General features: G+C 38.9%; 1 protein-coding gene across 1 annotated transcript in view; it reads right to left on the bottom strand.

The window, feature by feature from the left end:
- TAOK1 (TAO kinase 1) overlaps positions 1-21,641 on the bottom strand; it is a 155,455-nt gene extending 133,814 nt beyond the window's left edge. Inside the window, exon 1 of the mRNA XM_082603520.1 lies at positions 21,013-21,641. The gene's annotated coding sequence lies outside the window, so the exon portion shown is untranslated. The remainder of the gene's footprint in view (positions 1-21,012) is intronic.
- Positions 21,642-22,949: the final 1,308 nt, after the last annotated feature.

A 22,949-nucleotide genomic window follows, 5' to 3' on the forward strand; every position in this document is an offset into this window, starting at 1 on the left:
TTTTAAAAACTCGTACAACTCAAGAGAAAAAAAACATACAATCCAATTTAAACATGGGCAGAGGATATGAATAGACATTTTTCCAAAGAAGACATACAGATGGCCAACAGTTTAATTGCTCAATTAGCCTCTTGCAGCAGCTTTTAACCTGTTGGTTAATTGCTTTAACCAACAGGTTAAAAGCTGCTCAACATCGCTAATCATCAGGGAAACGGAAATCAAAACCACAATGAAATATCACCTCACATCTGTTAAAATGGCTATTACCCAAATGAAAAGAATGGCAAGGATGTGGAGAAAAGGGAACCCTTGCACACTGTTAGTAGGAATGTAAATTGAGGCAGCCTATGGAAAACAGTACAGAGGTTCTAAAAAATTAAAAATAGAACTACCATACGATCCAGCAATTCCACTTCTGGGTATTTATCTGAAGAACATGAAAATACTAAAAGATATATGCATCTCCATGTTCACTGCAACGTTTACAACAGCCAAGATAATGGAAACAACCTAAGTGTCCATCAATGAATGAATGGATAAAGAAAATGTGCAATACATACATACACACATATATAAAATGGAGTATTATTCAGCCATAAAAAGAGAAGAAAATCCTGTCATTTGCAACAACAGGGATGGACCCTAAGTGAAATAAGTCAGACAGAAAAAGACAAATACCATGTGATCTCACTTATATGTGGAATCGGGGTGTGGGGCGGAGCTCTAGATACAGATAACAGATTGGCAGTTGCGAGAGGCAGGGACTGTGGGTGGATAAAATGGGTGAAGTGGGTCAAAAGGTACAAACCTCCAGTTATAAAACAAATATCATAGGGATGTAATGTATGTACAGCAGGGTGACTAGTTAATAATACTGTATTGCATACTTGAAAGTTGCTAAGAGAGTAGATGTTAAAAGTTTTCATTGTAAGAAAAAGGATCTGTAACTATGTATGGTGACAACTGTTAACTAGAATTGTTGCAGTGATGATTTCACAGTACATACAGCTATCAAATCATGTTGTACACCTGATACTAGTATGTCAATTATACCTCAATTTAAAAAAGGACAGAGACTTCCCTGGTGGTCCAGTGGTTAAGAATCCGCCTTCCAATGCAGGGGATGCGAGTTCAATCCTTGGTCAGGGAACTAAGATCCCACATGCCACGGGGCAACTAAGCCCACGTACCACAACTACTAAGTCCGCGCGCCACAACTAGAGAGCCTGCTCACCACGACAAAAGATCCTGCCTGCCACAACTAAGACCCGACGCAGCCAAATAAATAAATATTTTAAAAAATAAATGAAAACTTAAAAAGGACATATTTGCAAAAATGATCTATGGTAAAGAAGTCAAAACAGATGTGGGAGGAGTGGTTACTGAAGGGAAAGAGACAAGAGGGAAGCTTCTGTAATGTTAGAAACTTTTATAGCTTAGTCTGAGTGGTAGATACATTTGTAAAATTTAATTTGTACACTTTACTGTTTGTATATTTTACCACAATTGAAAAAAAAGGACACACAAATAGTTGCCAAATAATACAGCAGCTTTATAGCTTTGAACAGGTAGCCAAAGAGTGGTGTGTTAGGAGATAAATCTTACAGTAACATGTAAGAGGAACTGAAATGGGAGAGAAAAAGACGGCCTTTTAAGTAACTTAGAATTAAGGTAATCATACTAGCTAACACTTATAGAACACAACATGCCAGGTACTGTTTTAAGAGCTTTACATATAATAATGCATCTAATCTTCTTAACAACGCTATGTGACAGGTATTATTATTATCCCCATTTTACCGATGATGAAGCCAAGGCCTGGGTTAAGTAGTCACATAATGAGAATATCCGTGAAAAAAAACCTTTCTTTTTCACCACTCACACTACATATATACCCATGAATATACAACAAAACAAGCTAAAAAATGGCAATCTCAACCTACCAACAAAAACAGGGACTAAAACAGTGCTTTACCAGGGTTGGAGAGCATTCAGCAGCAACATCCCTTTTCCCCACCCCGTAACTTCAATGTCAGTACCATCCTCTCACCAATTTCAGTCAGCATTTCCACCTGACTATAAGCCTCACTCAGCAAGGACTCCATTTGCATAATCATCCTTCTATCCCTTACTCCTAAAATAAGGCTTCAAAAAAAAAAAAAAAAAAGAAGCTTCTCACAACACTGTTAAAGATCCCTGGAAAAGGGCTTCCCCGGTGGCGCAGTGGTTGAGGGTCCACCTGCCGATGCAGGGGACACGGGTTTGTACCCCAGTCCAGGGAGATCCCGCATGCCGCGGAGCGGCTGGGCCCGTGAGCCACGGCCGCTGAGCCTGCGTCGTCCGCAGCCTGTGCTCCGCAACGGGAGAGGCCACAACGGTGAGAGGCCCGCGTACCGCAAAAAAAAAAAAAAGAATCAAAACAATCCCAGTTTCTAGCTGCAAGACTTTAGAAAGGTTATTAACAGAAATAAAAATAAATGTCCATAAAAGACTTGTACACAAATATTCACAGCAGTTTTACTCATAAAAGTCAAAAACTGGAAAAGATTCAAATATCAATCAAGTGAATTAATAAATAAATTATGGTATATCCAAACTCAGGAACATTACTAAGGAACAGAAGAAATGAACTGCTGATACATGCAACAAAATGGATAAATATCACAGACATTATGCCAAGAGAAAGAAGCCAAGCACAAAACCACATATTGTGTGATTCCATTTCTACGAAACTCTAGGAAAGACAAATCTAATTCATAGTAACAGAAATCACATCACTGGCTGCCTAAGAATAAGAGTGGAGTGAGACTGACTGCTAGGGAATTTTCAGATGAAATAAAAATGTTCTACATCTTCACTAGGTTGATGGTTACAGCCATTGATCTCTACGCTAAAAATCTGTGAATTTTACTGCAAGTAAATTATACCTTGGTGAAGTAAGCTGACTTTAAAAAAAAGTGTTATAAGCATTGAAACAGGTGGGTAAATAAGGGGAACCTTTTGCGAAAGGGGATGAAAAAGATGAGTTCATTTTCGATGTGTCGAACCTGATGTGCCTATAGATATCCAAGAAGTACAAGACATCTCAGATAGGCAGTTGGGTATATAGGATAGGGATGGGAGAGGCACTGGAAAGAGGAGAGAGAGAAAGAGGAGCAGAGAGAGAAAGAAAAGTATCAAGTGCTGAGACACCTACAGTTAGGGGCAGTCAGAAAGAAGAATCAGTAAAATAAAATTTTTAAGAAGGAAGGAGATGATAAATAGTGTTAAGTATTACAAAGAAGCATAGGGCATAAAGGACCACACATGAATTTATTCTTGTGAATTCTAAACCTGTCTTTTATGAACATTTTTTTTTCTAACACTTAACACAGTGTTTTGCAAACAGAGAGAGAGTCTCCCTCTCTGAAAGTCAAAGTCCTGCTCCCTGAAAATCTACCTAATAAACAAATTGATGTTTTAGGCACTTGAGATATTAAAAAAGAAAACAGGGTCAGGAGGACTGACGTCACAAGTAGATTTATGCTCTTAGAAACTTTTTTTCATATGTTTTTGGACACACTACATGACTAAGAAAATACTAATAACATTTATATATCCTATATTAGCTATGCACACCATACAGTTAATTTGCTAACTATGTATTTTTCTTTTTTCTCTTTTTTTTTTTTTTTGGCCGCGCCTCGTGGTACGTGGGATCTTAGTTCCCCGAGCAGGGATGGAACCCATGCCCCCTGCAGTGGAACCTCAGAGTCTTAACCACTGGACGGCGAGGAAAGTCCCATCTTTCTGTACCTTCTGAATTTTACATCATGTATTGTTATAACTTATTCTAAACAATTTAACTTTTTTCCATTATTTGAGGACTTTTTGATTTTTAAGGCAAAAGTTGATTTTCCAAAGGCCAACCATGGTCCCAGGATGCAAGGACAGCTTGAACGATGGAAATGCTTTGACTAACTTATTTTTCACAGACCTTGCCCACTACAGAGAGCTTTAGCTCTGCCCATTAACTTCATGTTGAAGTACTGTTAGCCTCTCAAAAATAAGCCCTTTCCTTTCAACGGAGGTAAGAAGACAGTTTTACAGATCAGATTTACTTGTTTCCTTTAATCTTTCCTAAGGTTTTCTTACAAAAATCCCTACTCCTGACTCAGCCTTCTACTTGACTTTTCTATTCCCAACAGCCAGACTCCCTCTTATTCTAATTACCAACATCCCCATGACTAGCAATTCACATACCTGAAAGGAAATTCTCACCAAGGGTAGTAATAGAGAAATAAATCACCTACACTAGAATTCCATGTACAAAGAACTGACGAAAGATTCTCACACTCAGAAAATTAGAGAAGGGCTTCCCTGGTGGCGCAGTGATTAAAAATCTGCCTGCCAATGCAGGAGACGTGGGTTCGAGCCCTGGTCTGGGAAGACGCCACGTGCCACGGAGCAACTAAGCCCATGCACCACAATGACTGAGCCTGCGGTCTAGAGCCTTCAAGCCACAGCTACTGAAGCCCGCGAGCCTAGAGCCCATGCTCCGCAACAAGAGAAGCCACCGCAATAAGAGAAGCCACTGCAATGAGAAGCCCATGCACCGCGACAAAGCTTGGCCCCCGATCACCGCAACAAGAGGAAGTCCGCGCACAGCAACGAAGACCCAACGCAGCCAAAAATAAATAAATAAATAAATTTATTTTTTAAAAAAATTAGAGGACAGGTTAAGTAGAGCGATATAGGCAGGAATCAGACAGAAGGCGGTAAAAAACAGAACACATGAGTAACAAACAGCAGCTTCTAATCTGTGAATCTTTAAACTGCAATTAAATAGTCTACACTTGTGAAATTTCAGAAAAATCTTGGAGGACAAAACGTTATTTACAAGAACAATACCACTGTTCATTCATTTAAGCCTGATTAACAACAAGTTGAATTAACAATATTTGATTGATTATTCAATCAAAGAGGTTTTGGTTTTTTTTCCCTCCCTCTACCCTACTGCCAAGAAGGTTCTATTCAACCAAATAGAGTACAACTAGCTCAGGCTTTACATACACTCCCGGCTCCACCACTTACTGGCTATGTGATCTTAAGTTATTTAACCTCATGAGCATCAGTTTCCCCTCTATAAAATGCAACTGCCATCTACCTTCCAGGGATGTTGTAAAAATTGAAATGAAAAATATAACTTAAAATACATATCTTAAATAGTACCTGGCACACAGTAAATGCTCAATAAATGGTGGGTATCTTGTTACTACTAAAATTCTTACCATAAATTTCAATATTATTCACTTTTTAAATGACTAAATAAGCTGTAAATCAAAATGACATATATTTACCATAGCTGAAATATTTCAGTTCTCCCCTTCAGGACATACTGCACTTTCTTACCCACTCTGTGAAATCTCTTAAGACCATATGACTTGCTTTGGCCAATGAATGATAAGCCAAAACAACATGACCCTCTTCTAGGTAAACACTTTAAGAGCCAATAAGTTATTAGCAACAGTCTCCTTCCCATTGTCACGGAGATCATGGAACCATGTGATGGAGCCTCCATCATTCTGAGACCCTACATAGTGAGAACAAACAGAATCCCCCACAAACGCACACTATACGTACATCATGTCAAGCAAAAAATGTTTGTCCTGTTAAAAGTCACTGAAATCTTTGAACTGCTTGTTACCCAGAGTCATTCTCAACATATCCTGTCCCCTACCTCTAGTAAACCCTTGATTCCATCAATATTTCCACCTTGGTCTCTCTAAAATCCATCATGTCAGTTCTACTCCTTATTTAGATTTCTCTAATAACCTTATAACCAAACTCGCTATGTGTAATTTTTGCCCATCTGTTCGCCACAACTCCAGAGTAATCTTTTTAAAACACAAAATTGATCATACCACACCCCTGCTTTTATATGATTTTCACATCAAACAGGAGCACAGCAAAAATGGCCCTTCAAGAAATGTAAGAGATGATAGAAATGTTCCATATGTTGTTGTGCACGGTGGCTACATGAGTATATACATCTGCAAAAATTCAACAAGCTTACACTTAATATTTATATACTTTGCTGCATTAATTATGCCTCAATTAAACAGTTAAAAAGATATGGCCCCCAGAGGGCAGACAGCAGAAACAAGAAGAACTACAACCCTGCAGCCTGTGGAACAAAAACCACATTCACAGAAAGACAGACAAAATGAAAAGGCAGAGGGCTATGTACCAGATGAAGGAGCAAGATAAAACCCCAGAAAAACAACAAAATGAAGTGGAGATAGGCAACCTTCCAGAAAAAAAATTCAGAATGACAGTGAAGATGATCCAGGACCTCGGAAAAAGAATGGAGGCAAAGATCGAGAAGATGCAAGAAATGTTTAACAAAGACCTAGAAGAATTACAGAACAAACAAACAGAGATGAACAATACAATAACTGAAATGAAATCTACACTAGAAGGAATCGATAGCAGAATAACTGAGGCAGAAGAACGGAAAGTGACCTGGAAGACAGAATGGTGGAACTCACTGCTGCGGAACAGAATAAAGAAAAAAGAATGAAAAGAAGTGAAGACAGCCTAAGAGACCTCTGGGACAACATTAAACGCAACAACATTCACATTATAGGGGTCCCAGAAGGAGGAGAGAGAAAGGACCTGAGAAAATATTTGAAGAGATTATAGTCGAACACTTCCCTAACATGGGAAAGGAAATTGCCACCCAAATCCAGGAAGCACAGAGAGTCCTATACAGGATAAACCCAAGGAGAAACACGTCAAGACACATAGTAATCAAACTGGCAAATATTAAAGACAAAGAAAAATTATTGAAAGCAGCAACAGAAAAACAACAAATAACATACAAGGGAACTCCCATAAGGTTAACAGCTGATTTCTCAGCAGAAACTCTACAAGCCAGAAGGGAGTGGCGTGATAAAGTGATGAAAGGGAAGAACCTACAACCAAGATTACTCTACCGGGCAAGGATCTCATTCAGATTCGATGGAGAAATCAAAAGCTTTACAGACAAGCAAAAGCTAAGAGAATTCAGCACCACCAAACCAGCTCTACAACAAATGCTAAAGGAACTTCTCTAAGTGGGAAACACAAGAGAAGAAAAGGAACTACAAAAACAAACCCAAAACAATTAAGAAAATGGTCATAGGAACATATATATTGATAATTACCTTAAATGTGAATGGATTAAATGCTCCAACCAAAAGACACAGGCTTGCTGAATGGATACAAAAACAAGACCCATCTATATGCTGTCTACAAGAGACCCACTCAGACCTAGGGACACATACAGACTGAAAGTGAAGGGATGGAAAAAGATATTCCATGCAAATGGAAATCAAAAGAAAGCTGGACTAGCAATACTCATATCAGATAAAATAGACTTTAAAATAAAGAATGTTACAAGAGACAAGGAAGGACACTACATAATGATCAAGGGATCAATCCAAAAAGAAGACATAACAATTATAAATATATATGCACACAACATAGGGGCACCTCAACACATAAGGCAACTGCTAACAGCTATAAAAGAGAAAATCGACAGTAACACAATAATAGTGGGGGACTTTAACACCTCATTTACACCAATGGACAGATCATCCAAAATGAAAATAAATAAGGAAACAGAAGTTTAAATGACACAATAGACCAGATAGATTTAATTGACGTTTATAGGACATTCCATCCAGAAACAGCAGATTACACTTTCTTCTGAAGTGCATACGGAACATTCTCCAGGATAGATCACATCTTGGGTCACAAATCAAGCCACAATAAATTTAAGAAAATTGAAACCATATCAAGCATCTTTTCTGACCACAACGCTATGAGATGAGAAATGAATTACAAGGAAAAAAAACGTAAAAAACACAAACACATGGAGGCTAAACAATACATTACTAAATAACCAAGAGATCACTGAAGAAATCAAAGAGGAAATCAAAAATACCTAGAGACAAATGACAATGAAAACACGACGATCCAAAACCTATGGCATGCAGCAAAAGCAGTTCTAAGAGGCAAGTTTATAGCTATAGAGGCCTACCTCAAGAAACAAGAAAAATCTCAAATAAACAATCTAACCTTACACCTAAAGGAACTAGACAAAGAAGAACAAACAAAACCCAAACTTAGCAGAAGGAAAGAAATCATAAAGATCAGAGCAGAAATAAATGAAATAGAAACAAAGAAAACAATAGCAAGGATCAATAAAACTAAAAGCTGGTTCTTTGAGAAGATAAACAAAATTGACAAACCATTAGCCAGACTCATCAAGAAAAAGAGGGAGAGGACTCAAATCAATAAAATTAGAAATGAAAAAGGAGAAGTTACAACAGACACCGCAGAAATACAAAGCATCCTAAGAGACTACTACAAGCAACTCTATGCCAATAAAATGGACAACCTGGAAGAAATGGACAAATTCTTAGAAAGGTATAACCTTCCAAGACTGAACCAGGAAGAAATGGAAAATATGAACAGACCAATCACAAGTCATGAAATTGAAACTGTGATTAAAAATCTTCCAACAAACTAAAGTCCAGGACCAGATGGCTTCACAGATGAATTCTGTCAAACATTTAGAGAAGAGCTAACACCCATCCTTCTCAAACTCTTCCAAAAAACAGCGGAGGAAGGAACATTACCAAACTCATTCTACGAGGCCACCATCACCCTGATACCAAAACCAGACAAACACACTACAAAAAAAGAAAATTACAGACCAGTATCACTGATGAATATAGATGCAAAAATCCTCAACAAAATACTAGCAAACAGAATCCAACAACACATTAAAAGGATCATATACCATGATCAAGTGAGATTTATCCCAGGGATGCAAGGATTCTTTAATATATGCAAATCAATCAATGTCATACACCATATTAACAAACTGAAGAAGAAAAACCATATGATCATCTCAATAGATGCAGAAAAAGCTTTTGACAAAATTCAACACCCATTTATGATAAAAACTCTCCAGAAAGCGGGCATAGAGGGAACCTACCTCAACATAATAAAGGCCATATACAATAAACCCACAGCAAACATCATTCTCAATGGTGAAAAACTGAAAGCATTTCCTCTAAGAATAGGAACAAGACAAGGATGTCCACTCTCACCACTACTATTCAACATAGTTTCGGAAGTCCTAGCCATGGCAATCAGGGAAGAAAAAGAAATAAAAGGAATACAAATTGGAAAAGAAGAAGTAAAACTGTCACTGTTTGTAGATGACATGGTACTATACATAGAGAATCCTAAAGATGCCACCAGAAAACTACTAGAGCTAATCAATGAATTTGGTAAAGTTGTAGGATACAAAATTAAAGCACAGAAATCTCTTGCATTCCTATACACTAATGATGAAAAATCTGAAAGAGGAATTAAGGAAACACTCCCATTTACCAGTGCAACAAAAAGAATAAAATACCTAGGAATAAACCTACCTAGGGAGACAAAAGACCTGTATGCAGAAAACTATAAGACACGGATGAAAGAAATTAAAGATGATACCAACAGATGGAGAGATATACCATGTTCTTGGATTGGAAGAATCAATATTGTGAACATGACTATACTACCCAAAGCAATCTACAGATTCAATGCAATCCCTATCAAATTACCAATGGCATTTTTTACAGAACTAGAACCAAAAATCTTAAAATTTGTATGGAGACATAAAAGACCTCAAAGAGCCAAAGCAGTCTTGAGGGGAAAAAACGGAGCTGGAGGAATCAGACTCCCTGACTTCAGACTATACTACAAAGCTACAGTAATCAAGACAATATGGTACTGGCACAAAAACAGAAACATAGATCAATGGAACAAGACAAAAAGCCCAGAGATAAACCCACGCACCTATGGTCAACTAATCTATGACAAAAGAGGCAAGGACATACAATGGAGAAAAGACAGTCTCTTCAATAAGTGGTGCTGGGAAAACTGGACAGCTACAAGTAAAAGAATGAAATTAGAACACTCCCTAACACCATACACAAAAATAAACTCAAAATGGATTAGAGGGCTTCCCTGGTGGCGCAGTGGTTGAAAGTCCGCCTGCCGATGCAGGGGACACGGGTTCGTGCCCCGGTCTGGGAGGATCCCACGTGCCGTGGAGCGGCTGGGCCCGTGAGCCATGGCCGCTGAGCCTGTGCGTCCGGAGCCTGTGCTCCGCAACGGGAGACGCCACAACAGTGAGAGGCCCACGTACCGCAAAAAAAAATGGATTAGAGACCTAAATGTAAGACCAGACTCTATAAGACTCTTATAGGAAAAACACTCTTTGACATAAATCACAGCAAGATCTTTTTTGATCCACCTCCTAGAGTAATGGAAATAAAAACAAAAGTAAACAAATGGGACCTAATGAAACTTAAAAGCTTTTGCACAGCAAAGGAAACCGTAAACAAGACGAAAAGACAACCCTCACTAGGGGAGAAAATATTTGCAAACAAATCAACAAAGGATTAATCTCCAAAATATATAAACAGCTCATGCAGCTTAATATTAAAGAGACAAACAACCCAATCCAAAAATGGGCAGAAGACCTAAATAGACATTTCTCCAAAGAAGACATACAGATGGCCAAGAAGCACATGAAAAGCTGCTCAACATCACTAATTATTAGAGAAATGCAAATCAAAACTACGAGGTATCACCTCACACCAGTTAGAATGGGCATCATCAGAAAATCTACAAACAACAAATGCTGGAGAGGGTGTGGAGAAAAGGGAACCCACTTGCACTGTTGGTGGGAATGTAAATTGATACAGCCACTATGGAGAACAGTATGGAAGTTCCATAAAAAACTGAAAATTGAATTACCATATGATCCAGCAATCCCACTCCTGGGCATATAGCCAGAGAAAAGCATAATTCAAAAGGACACCTGCACCCCAATGTTCATTGCAGCACTATTTACAATAGCCAGGTCATGGAAGCAACCTAAATGCCCACTGACAGATGAATGGATAAAGAAGATGTGGTACATATATACAATGGAATATTACTCAGCCATAAAGAAGAACAAAATTGGGTCATCTGTAGAGATGTGGATGGATTTAGAGACTGTCATACAGAGTGAAGTCAGAAAGAGAAAAACAAATATCGTATATTAATGCATATATGTGGAACCTAGAAAAATGGTACAGATGAACTGGTTTGCAGGGCAGAAATTGAGACACAGATGTAGAGAACAAACGTATGGACACCAAGGGGGGAAAGAGGTGGGGGGGTGGGGGGGTATGATGAATTGGGTGATTGGGATTGACATGTACACACTGATGTGTATAAAACTGATGACTAATAAGGACTTGCTGTATAAAAAAATAAAAATTAAAAAAAAAGATATGGCCCCAAAGTAGTTTTTCAGCTTCATTTTACTGAATTTCTATCCCAAACCACATAAATAGCCTATAGTCACAAACTATTACTAATTACATTCTTAGACATTGATCTTTCATGCTCTCAGGTATATAATTCCCTTTCCACTCCTACTTTCTTCAAGACCCATATAAAATTGCACTCCCTTAGGGGTCATTCCACCTAAACATCCCTTGACTTTACTTCACTTGTCTGATGACAGCTCTTTGTACCTTAGTATTCACTACACCAGTGAATCTCAATAAGAGGTGATTTTACTCCCCAGGGGACTTTTGCCAATGTCTGGAGACATTTTTAATTGTCACAAATGGGGAGAGGGAGTGCTTCTGGCATCTAATGGGTAAAGGCCAGGGATGCTTCAAAATATCTTATAATACACAGCACAAATCCACACAACAATAAATTATCCTACCTAAAATGTCAACACTGCCATGTTTGAGAAACTGTGCATTGCATTATTGTATGATGTATTTATTTGCAAGTCCATATCCCTGCTGAACTGAAAAAATGGGAGAGATTAAATCGTACTCATTTCTTTATCCCAGCACAATATCTAGCAAATAGCAGTCAAAAATGTATGATAAATAGATGTCATCACTGAACCTATTTTGATAAGCACAATGCCTAGAATGCAGCACTCAAAAGATACATGATAAGTACATGTGTTATTACTGAATCTTATTTTGATACTAAAGCTAAGTAGATAATGGTTAAACTGGTAGTCTTTAAATTCAAATTCCATCAATCACTATTTTGATTTCGTGTTTTCATAGTACGTACCGACAGATCACAAATTATAACCTATGTATCTCAAAGTGTTAAACTGAAATTCATTTCTATATTAAGCTTAAGCCAAATATGAGTAAACCAAATAGCTTAATGACTATGTTTCAAAAGGATTTAACAAAGAACACTTTTTCAAAAAAAATGTTTTAATCTCATATCACAATGCCACCTGAATGAGATAAAGTAGAATAATAGATACTAAAATTTGGGATACCATTTCACCTAATATTAATCCAATATAATTCATGTTAAAAAAAACAGAATGGCGGGCCTCCCTGGTGGCGCAGTGGTTGAGAGTCCGCCTGCCGATGCAGGGGATACGGGTTCGTGCCCCGGTCTGGGAGGATCCCATATGCCGCGGAGCGGCTGGGCCCGTGAGCCACGGCCGCTGGGCCGGCGCGTCCGGAGCCTGTGCTCCGCAATGGGAGAGGCCACAACAGTGAGAGGCCCGCATACCGCAAAAAGAAAAAAAAAAAAAAAAAAAACCAGAATGGTGGTATACCTTAATATATTAATTGTCAAAAACAATTAGACCATTTTTGTATTATTTAATAAACATTTCGTACGTCAAAAGCAGAATCATTATATTGTTAATGACTGGATTTACCACCTCAAAGATAATCATAATACGCATTTCAATGTTTGCTTACTGTATCTATTTCACCATTCCTCCCCTAATATATTCCATGCCATCTCCAGGAAGGTTGAAAGAAAATGTGTATTTACAAGGCTCTTAAATTAACCAGATGCCTTGTTAAATTTAGTTGTTTAGAGTAGACAGACTGTAAAATGTTAGGAGACTAAGTCTCCAACTTAAATTTTTGAGAGAATGATATATTATTAATACATCTACATTTCAAATCTGATAAGTAAAAATGAAAGTTCTTTATTTGATTCCTATTTAAAGTTCTCAAAACATTTAACTTCCAACATACGTTCATTCTTGTTGACTGAAAAAAACAATTGCAAAAAATTCACATTTGGTCTTCCTTAAAGACACAAAATCTAATTCACTTCTGATACTGAAACTACTAAATGCAAAAAGAAAACAAAAAACAAATTTTAAAAAGCCCACCACCCTTATCATTTATTTGATTATTAAATAATAAACAACACCTACTTCACATGTATTCAACCAGAGAAAGAAAAAAATTCATTTGGTAGCAATGCATTATTTAGGATTTTGGTATAACATCATTTACTACAGGAATAAACTCTCTTGTGAAACTTATTCTTCTAATTTATCAAATTATCTAATACATATTACAAAAACAAAATTTGTGGATCAATATTTTTGTTTTCCCCTAAAACCATGCTATTCTTGAACGTAGTGGACCTCTCCAACCAGTTTACCATACATTTGTATGCATATGCATAATCAGTTCAATCAAAATGCCACATAAACAAAGAAATATCCAAATTCTATACTTTCTATTGCTAGCATTCAAGTTTCTCTACTACAGAACATTTCTTTCCTAAATAGAAAATTTTCCCATCTTTTCCTTAAAATCTTTTTACTCTTGATTTAAGTTTTATGGCATTATTTCATAGAACTGAACTTTCACACATAATACACAAAAATATTTTGTCAGTATCTAAAGACAAAAGGATCTTTTCATCACGGTATTTTCAAATTACTTGTACTTTTCTGGGTAATGAAAAAATTATCATCACTAACAAGCACATATGTCAAAGAAAAGAATCTGAGGGCTTCCCTGGTGGCGCAGTGGTTGAGAATCCGCCTGCCAATGCAGGGGACACGGGTTCAAGCCCTGGTCCGGGAAGATCCCACATGCCGTGGAGCAACTAAGCCCGTGCGCCACAACTACTGAGCCTGTGCTCTAGAGCCCACGAGCCACAACTACTGAGCCCGTGTTCCACAACTACTGACGCCCACGCACCTAGAGCCAGTGCTCCACAACAAGAGAAGCCACTGCAATGAGAAGCCCGTGCACCACAACAAAGAGCAGCCCCCGCTCACTGCAACTAGAGAAAGCCTGTGCACAGCAATGAAGACCCAATGCAGCCAAAAATAAATAAATAAATAAATTTATTAAAAAAAAAAAAAAAGAATCTGAGAGTGAGCACATTATACTGCGCCCCCAGGACTCAGAACCCTTGAACTGTAAGAAACAAAACCAAGTGAAATACTGTACTCCAATAATGTGATGTTCCCTATAAAAAACATCAAAATCATCATCTACCATTTACACAGCATGAACTTACTTAAACGCAGTATATTAAATACTGTAACACATACTATACAGAGTGCAACAGTGAAGAGTAAAGTTTCCTTATCAAGCACCATTATAGGTTAATAAGTAATTTTAGTCTTTACAATCAAAGATATGGATGCTTTTGGCAAAGAGACAAGCTTTTCCAATTTTGAGTGACACTAAATTCCCAAGTGTAAAAAAGGAAAAACCTTGACCTTGTTTAGTAATGCTGTTCATCAACTTTTTCTAAAACCTTTCTCAGCTTCAGTGGAAATAAACAGGAAAAAATCAATCCAAAACACAAACTAGAGACTCGTAACTACCACCATAAGTGAACTAAAAACATCAACCAAAATATAAGGATATCATTACATGTAATGCACTGAAGCACACTGAAATTTTTTTAAAAATACTTAATAGGGTTTCCCTGGTGGCGCAGTGGTTGAGAGTCTGCCTGCCGATGCAGGAGACACAGGTTCGTGCCCCGGTCTGGGAGGATCCCACATGCCGCGGAGCGGCTGGGCGCGTGAGCCATGGCCGCTGAGCCTGTGCGTCCGGAGCCTGTGCTCTGCAGCGGGAGAGGCCACAGCAGTGAGAGGCCCGCGTACCGCAAAAAATAAATAAATAAATAAATAATAAAAATAAGACTACTTAATATACTTATTTAATACATTTAAAAAGCCACATAATAAACCTTATTAAAATATATAGTGCAGGGCTTCCCTGGTGGCGCAGTGGTTGAGAGGCCGCCTGCCGATGCAGAAGACACGGGTTCATGCCCCAGTCTGGGAAGATCCCACATGCAGCGGAGTGGCTGGGCCCGTGAGCCATGGCCGCTGAGCCTGTGCATCCAGAGCCTGTGCTCCGCAATGGGAGAGGCCACAACAGTGAGAGGCCCACGTAACGCAAAAAATAAATAAATAAATAAATAAATAAAATACATAGTGCAGAGCTTCCCTGGCGGCGCAGTGGTTGAGAGTCCGCCTGCCAAGGCAGGGGACGTGAGTTCGTGCCCCGGTCCGGGAAGATCCCACATGCAGCGGAGTGGCTGGGCCCGTGAGCCATGGCCGCTGGGCCTGCATGTCCGGAGCCTGTGCTCCGCAACAGGAGAGGTCACAACAGTGAGAGGCCCGCATACCACACACACACACACACACTCAAAAACCAAAACCAAAAACAAAACAAAAAATATTTAGTGCAATTAATAGTTTAAAATTAAATCTACATATGACTCAAATAAAAATAAAAGATATTTTCTTATTATGCTCCAAATAAAGTTTTCTTTTTTTAAAATAAATCCTGCAATTCATGAGAAATTGCCCTCACATACATAAGATGTGACATTAGAACACGTGATAACATGCTCCCCAATATAAAAACCTCAGAAATTATCATCATACCCAAAACTGCTGGTATCCTGCCCAGGACCTATCAGTACCCCACAAGCTTTGAGACCTAGGAAAGGTAAATATGTGCAACATAACTAACAAATAGACTAGAGACTAGAATCAGGAGAGATTGAAAGGAGAATTGTTGAAAGAAAAAGAAAAAACAAGCATATTCATACTTCAGAAATACGCAGTTAGAAGTAAAAAGCATGAGTTCAAAAAGAAACTTCAAAAAAATTTATCTGTGTACCCAGAACACATAAAAATAAAGCTAAAAAAAGTTTCCCATTACAATGCTCACCCTTACTTACACAACACACTCTGGTATTTCCCATTATTTTTTATTTAAAAAAATTGGTGTTGTGACCCAGTAAATTGAATTGACAAGTCACTAATGGGTCACCACCTAAAGTTTGAAAAGCACTGGCTTAGAGGAACTGACAACCACAGGAAGATCCTTGCTTTCCTCTGAATATCTAGTTTGAGAAAACTATTTAGGAAGTGGAAAAAGTGAAAGGCAGAATTCCTCCAGGGCAGGGACCAAACCTTATTGGCACGTAATCATCACTTAACGTTTGCTGAATTAATATATTGTGGAATATAAAGCACTTTCAAGATGAGACATACCTACAAAACATACCTCAAAAAACGGCTTAGGAGAACATGAGTACCTTGGATTCCCTCAAAGCCAGGGATGGTGAAAAGAGTTCCAGGAAGTAGAAGTATGATACCAAAAGACTTAAATAAACAAATTCAGCACCAAAGGGGAAGGAAATTTTGTTCTTTAGGACAGGTTTTACATCCAGCAAAGGAAAAAGAAAATCTCTTATAGAGCTACATAGTAGTCCATTGCAGGTACAAAAAAGTTTGTAAGCTACCCTTGGTTAGAAATTCGAACCATTTCTTTAAAAAATATACATTGAGCTCCAAATGTATAAATCCAACTTCAAGTCAAAATTATGGAATGTAATTCATTCTTAAATATTAGACTCACTATTTTCATTTGTAAACATTTATTAAGTGGCCAATATGTGACAGCTAACAACTTATTGGGTGCTTACTATGTATCAAGCAATACGTTAAGTACTTAACAAGGGTTATCCCATTTAAACCTAGCAACCTTATAAAGTAGGCATTATTTTCATTTTATAGACAGGGAAAGTGAGGCTTAAAAATGTTACATAAAGAAGTTACACAGATAATAAATGGTAAAATTAAGATATATTAAGTGACAGTTGTATTATTGGTGGCTGCAGATCCGAATATTTTGTTCCATTCCAGTATCTGTTGATGTTTTTCTCAGAAACTAAACTTTGCATGTCTTTCTAAATGAAGTAATTCATCTACTTCTGAATCTGCACAATACAATCATATTGAATAATTTTATCAAAAAGAAAAACCAGCCCCTTCTCAGCTTTAAAGATAAGTTAGAGGCTAATTAAATGTAGTTATGCTTTTATAACAATGTCACTGCTACTGGCATTTTTAACAGGCTATATATTAATTATGCAAAGTACCTAGTAACCTGTACTTTTATTAACTTTATTTACATGCCACGTAAATTTTTTATATTGTGAAAAACCTTTCCACCTTTTATGGGCCACTTAATTTTTTCACTAGGTAAGAAAATGCAGCCTTAAACTGTATTTCAGAACAAAAAGTCTGCTTCTAGCACAAACAGAAGAGACTGATATAGAAATAATTGTTACCAAATGTTGAAAGAACATCCCAATTGAAAGTAATTGTTTCTAGCCCCTCCACACATTTAAATTCATGTGGATTTTTTAAGAAGGTATGAAACACTTTAATGATATTAAATATCAATTTTTATCATTAAAATTAAAATATTTCCATCCAATATAATGGAATGAATACAGGTTTGTATCTTTTACACTTACATTTTTAGAATTTGAAATCTTGAAGAATATAAAAAAATAATCAAGCCATGAACAAGTACAGAAACCTAAAGGCAGACGAACATACGTTGGCACTCTGTTTAATGGAACAATCTCAATTTTATGCAAGACTTAACTACAGAATTGACACTTTTTAGAAGAGATGCATTCATATATGATCCTGAACTGAATAGCAGCCCTTAACTTATACATAGAAAAAAGCTCCTAATTTCTAAAAGGTTAAATCAGTATGAGTACAATTATTACAACAGACTACTGATAACCAAAAAGATATACAGAGGAGAAATAAAATGATTTTAATATACAGAGAAGTCAAATGAAAAGCAAAGAATTTATTAATTCAAACAACAGATTAATCTCAAATCTAATTTCAATGCCAACAGTTGGCCCCCTAGATAACTTCTGGATTTACTAAGTATTCATATCTACTAAGTACCAGCAAATTCTTAAAATAAATTACACTTTTTATGGTTAGTTAAGAGTATTCAGTCCTAGTATTCTGTAAGTAATCAGTTTCTTTCTTACTAGTGGGATGGCATCATAGCATGGGACCAAATATCATGTGTATACCTTGATATAAATAAAACTTGTTTTATATTAACATGTTAACTGCCACATCTACAGTTCTCCCAAAATATATACTACAGAAAATACAATAATTATTTTCTATTCAGTTCACTCATACTTTTGGTCCTGTATATTGCTGTATTTCTTTAAAACCTCTGTTTAAATCTGTTTGAGAAACTATCCTTTAATTTGGAAGGAAATTTAGTTACTGTCAAGATAATCCTAGACTATACAAAGCCTTTAAACCCAACTGATTCTTAGAAATTCTTCCATCTATAAAACATGAGAATTATAACCAAATTAACAAATCAGGTATCAGAATGCCAAAAATTAAGTCACTAAGAGGGAATTCAGAGAATCAGTTGTGAAAGAACAGGAAGTGATGTACACTGCCATTTTGTAGATAACTATTTAGAAACCCAAGAGGTACCATATAATCTGGAATCAATTAACTCAGACTAACAGCTCTTAGTTTCTCTTTCTGACAGTGGCATCAGAACTCACCTGCAATAACCCACAGACAGTTTTTCCTTAATAATGAATTTATCTAATTGGTCATGAACATAGTTTTACCACCTTTAACAGAACTCCTACCATCTACTGTAAAGGGTTTCTTCATAGTTGTTCTAAAGAGTGCCTCTTAGTTCTAGTATGCTGATATATATCAAGTAGTTTACCTATATCCAGTGTACATCCTTAAGTTTTGTAGCCCTTATTGATAAATCCCCTCTGCCTTCACCCTTCGAAGACAAAAACAGTCACTTTTTACTGAGCAGTATGCTTGGGTTTATACATGCTAGTACATATGAATTATCAACAAGCCATAACACAGGAATTAGACTTTACCTCACAATTTGCCAAAGAGGGGAAAACTACACACCACAACATGCAGCTTTGTGCCATGAAATAAAGGTTCATATGAGAAGTGCTGTTTAAGTTAAAATGAGTTCAGATAAAAATCAAAAGAGAATAAAGTAAGGAGAATTCCATTTGCTGAGGAAAAATAATAAAAACTGATTTAACATACCATTAATGTGCCTCCCTATATCAAAATCATGAAATAAGATGACAGAAACTAAATTAATGCTTAACACTACTACTACTAACATCTTTAAACACCTGTCTTAAAACAGGTTTCAAAATGCAACAAACACACCAAAAAAGCTCTGATGGACAATGTAATATGCAGATGGCATTTGGAAGTATTTAAAAACAAGTCACCCACTAAGTAAAGCTTAAACACCAAATACAACTTGCTAGTAAAATGTCAAGACATGATCTCTGTAGTTAGTTTAGTCACCTTCATCACTTTGTATAAAAGTTATTTAATTATATGAATATTCATGTACGGAACATTTTGAAATCACTTCATCAGTAACTCTAAATACTTAAAGAAAAAAGTATCAACTGTAGATTTCAAGACTACTCTTTGGTCACAAGAACTTGGCAACACACTTCCAGAATGTTAATTTTTTTTTAAATTTATTTCTATTCTACTAAACAAAACCAACAAGCACTACTGTAAACCAGATAAGATGATTTGTTTTAAACAAATACGACATGAAGCAAAAGAAGTGGAAAAACGACCTACTGACTACAGAATATAGATCCTATCACAATATCATTAGGCAAATTAATCTTTATTAATTTTTATTACATTAAGAAACAAGGCATTTTCAACAGGCATTTAGGCATTTGTAACCTAATCATTTTCGGAAAATTCCGATTTCAATGTATACAAAATAGTGTTAACCCTAAAAATTCACAGCTCAGGGAGAAGGAATGTCCATCAGACAGCCTGTCTGTATACAATAATCTTTAATAATTCTTCAAGAACTACAAAAGTCATAGGAAGAAAAAAAAGAGGGAAATGAGGGAGTACAAAATTATTTTATTTTATTTTAATCCTAACGAAAACCCAATATGCTCACACACAAAAAAAGTCAACCAAGTCTTTTGAAAAGAGAGAGACATCAAAACTGTTCTAACATAGGCAGGGTCTCTCTTTAGAGGCCGTATCCCCCCAACAGTAACAGACATACTTCCCAGGGACAGATCAGAGGGGAAGAGTATTAAACCAGTACCGTTATCGATTTAAAACCAAAGGAAAAGGGGTAACCTTTCTAAGGGAAGCGCCATTACTTCCCTCTCTTGCTCCCCCTTCCTTCACTGTATACACGGGCCTGTGTATGAAGAAACTGCCTTGGACTTCTTCTGCAGCACTGCAGTAGACTAAAGAATGGGGAAGGGTAGGGGGAAAGAAACGCTTCCATCACCCCTAGAGAAGAGGGGTATAGATTTCCCGAGCGAGGAGGGAGGGTGGGAATCCACCCAGTACACTACCCAGAGCAGTCTCCCTTCCCAAGAATTCACAGACACTACAAAGGAGGAGAGGGAGGAGCAGAGGAATCAGAAGGGAAAGGGACCTCGCGCCTTTAAATCGGGGTGCACATCAACCCAGTCTCCTTAGAAGGGCCACACCTTCCTCGAGACATCCTCTTCTACCACCCCTTCCGGTAACCCTCAGGAAAGAGGAATGTAATTGCTCTCGCCCCTCAAAACGGGAGGGCGCCCAGTTCACCAGCTTCTTCACCCCACCCACAGAATTACAGACCCTCCTTGTCTCCCTCCCCCACCCCACCCCCACATCCCTTCTTCCGCGCAGCGGCCAAAGTGGGCCGAATTTCCCCGCCCCCTCCATGTCTCCCTTTCCCAAGGCAGAGGTGCCCTTACCCTTTCGCCGACAGGTCTGGGGCGGAGTAGGCAGCCACAGCCCCCTGCAGCGCTTGGGTAGCCGCTACGCTGGAGGGCGAGGAGTGAGGAGGAGGAGGGGGCCAGGCGACAGACCGCCGCCCCCCCCCCCGGAGCCCCAGCAAGCCGCCCAGCCCAAGCTCTGCGACAAGGGGCGGGGGGGGGGGGGGGCGAAGGGACGACCGGGGTCGAGGAGGCGCCCTCAGCGCTTGGACTCAGCTAAGATGGCGCGGGGAAGTGCCGGGAGCCGCCGCCGACGCCTCGGGGGAACCGGCCCGGGCCTCGGCCGCCTCCCGTCCTCACACAGCCGAGGCCCTCTCGGTCCCCCGCCGCGGCCCCTTGGCGGGCGGGCCCACGCACAGCCCTCAGCCACCACCACCCCTGGGAAGGGGGCGCTCACAAAGGGAAGAGAGGCCCCGGGCCGGCCGGCCGGCGGGGCGGGGTCCCCAGGGGCTGGAGGCCTCAGAGGTTCGCGGGTGCCTCGCGCTCTCGGCCCGCGAAGGGCGCAGGCAAGCAGGACCCCTCCTCTCTCCTTAGGCAGGCGGCGGCACCGACTCACTCTCTTTGCCACCCTCCCTCTCTCTCTCTCCGAGCCCTGAAGCCACAGAGCCCGGCCGCTGCCCAGATTCCCCCCCCTTCCCAGACACCACTCCCCTCCTCCCGACAGTCATCCCAGTATCCAATCTCGCGAGATTTCCCGCCTGACAGGCTCGACCCTGCGCGAGACAAGACTGCGTACGCGTGCACGCCCTCACGGGAGCGCGCGAGTGCTCACACTGGGCGGAGTCTCCAGAGCGGCCCAGAGTTCCATCCTCTGCCCAACCCGGCCTCGCTCACCTGGCGGAGCCGTTCTGCCACGTGGGCGTCAGGTGCATTCATTTCACCCTGAAATCTAAGAAAGAAGAGCTTATCTGCTCTCCTCCTCCTTTGCTTTTCCCACTCCTAAAATATCCGTCCCCCCTCCCAAAACCCTGCGAATGAGAAGCTTGCCCTGACATGTTGAATAGCCTCCTTCTTACACACCTTACTTCAACCCCTCCGTGGAATTCAGAGGTAAGCTGGTCAGCGTAATCAGTATATAACTGAGTTTTTCAGATTCTAAACGTTTATAATAATTTTTGGAACGGTAACAAGAGTTGGAAATACAGAGCTAAACCATCCTATAGTTAGCGATGGTAGGAAAGGGACAAATTCTTGAAAAGTTTTTGTGGATTGAGTAGGTTGAGTAACAAGAGCAGTAAACTAAAGAGTTCTAAGGGAAGAGGTAGTGCTTCTCATTTTTTTTAATGAAAAACATTTTTTTAGGGGAAAACCCCTTCAGTGGGCCACAAAGAGAAATTTTTTTCAAGAACCAAAAGGTATGCCTAAGGTGCAGTCATAAAAAATCTTGGTTCTTCAATCAGTAAAACAACTGAGATGAATACATCTGTTGTGTGGGACTTGTGAGTGAAAATGTACACCAGAACAGTTGTTGGAAGTTACAATAAACTAGGAAAGTACATTGGCTGTGAGAAAAAACAAGCTCTCTGCTTCAGCCAAATGTACATGTAATTTGTTCTAAATGTTCCCTCTCCTAGTAAGGGTCCTTGCTTTGCAAGTCAGTCAGTCATTACTCTTTTCACCTATATCGTCAACCATTCTCAAATGGCAACTCCCCCTCAGCATTAAAAACAACAACAACAACAAAACAAAATAAAATTTAAAAAAACAAGCCCAAATTTCTCCTTCTCTGAGGGGAAAAGAAAGATTATGATCTTCACCTCTCCTGTCCGTCACAGACAAAGTCTTGGAAAAGTTGTCTATCATCCCACCTCCACAGAAAATTGAGAATTTGATCTCGCCAAGGTCAAGAGTGTCCTTCTAGTTGTGTCTAGTGGAGTATTCATTTTAATCCCTTCCTTCTTGACATCTACAATACT

Source organism: Mesoplodon mirus (genome assembly GCF_964341445.2).
Source record: "Mesoplodon mirus genome assembly, chromosome: 18".
NCBI classification, from domain to species: domain Eukaryota; kingdom Metazoa; phylum Chordata; class Mammalia; order Artiodactyla; family Ziphiidae; genus Mesoplodon; species Mesoplodon mirus.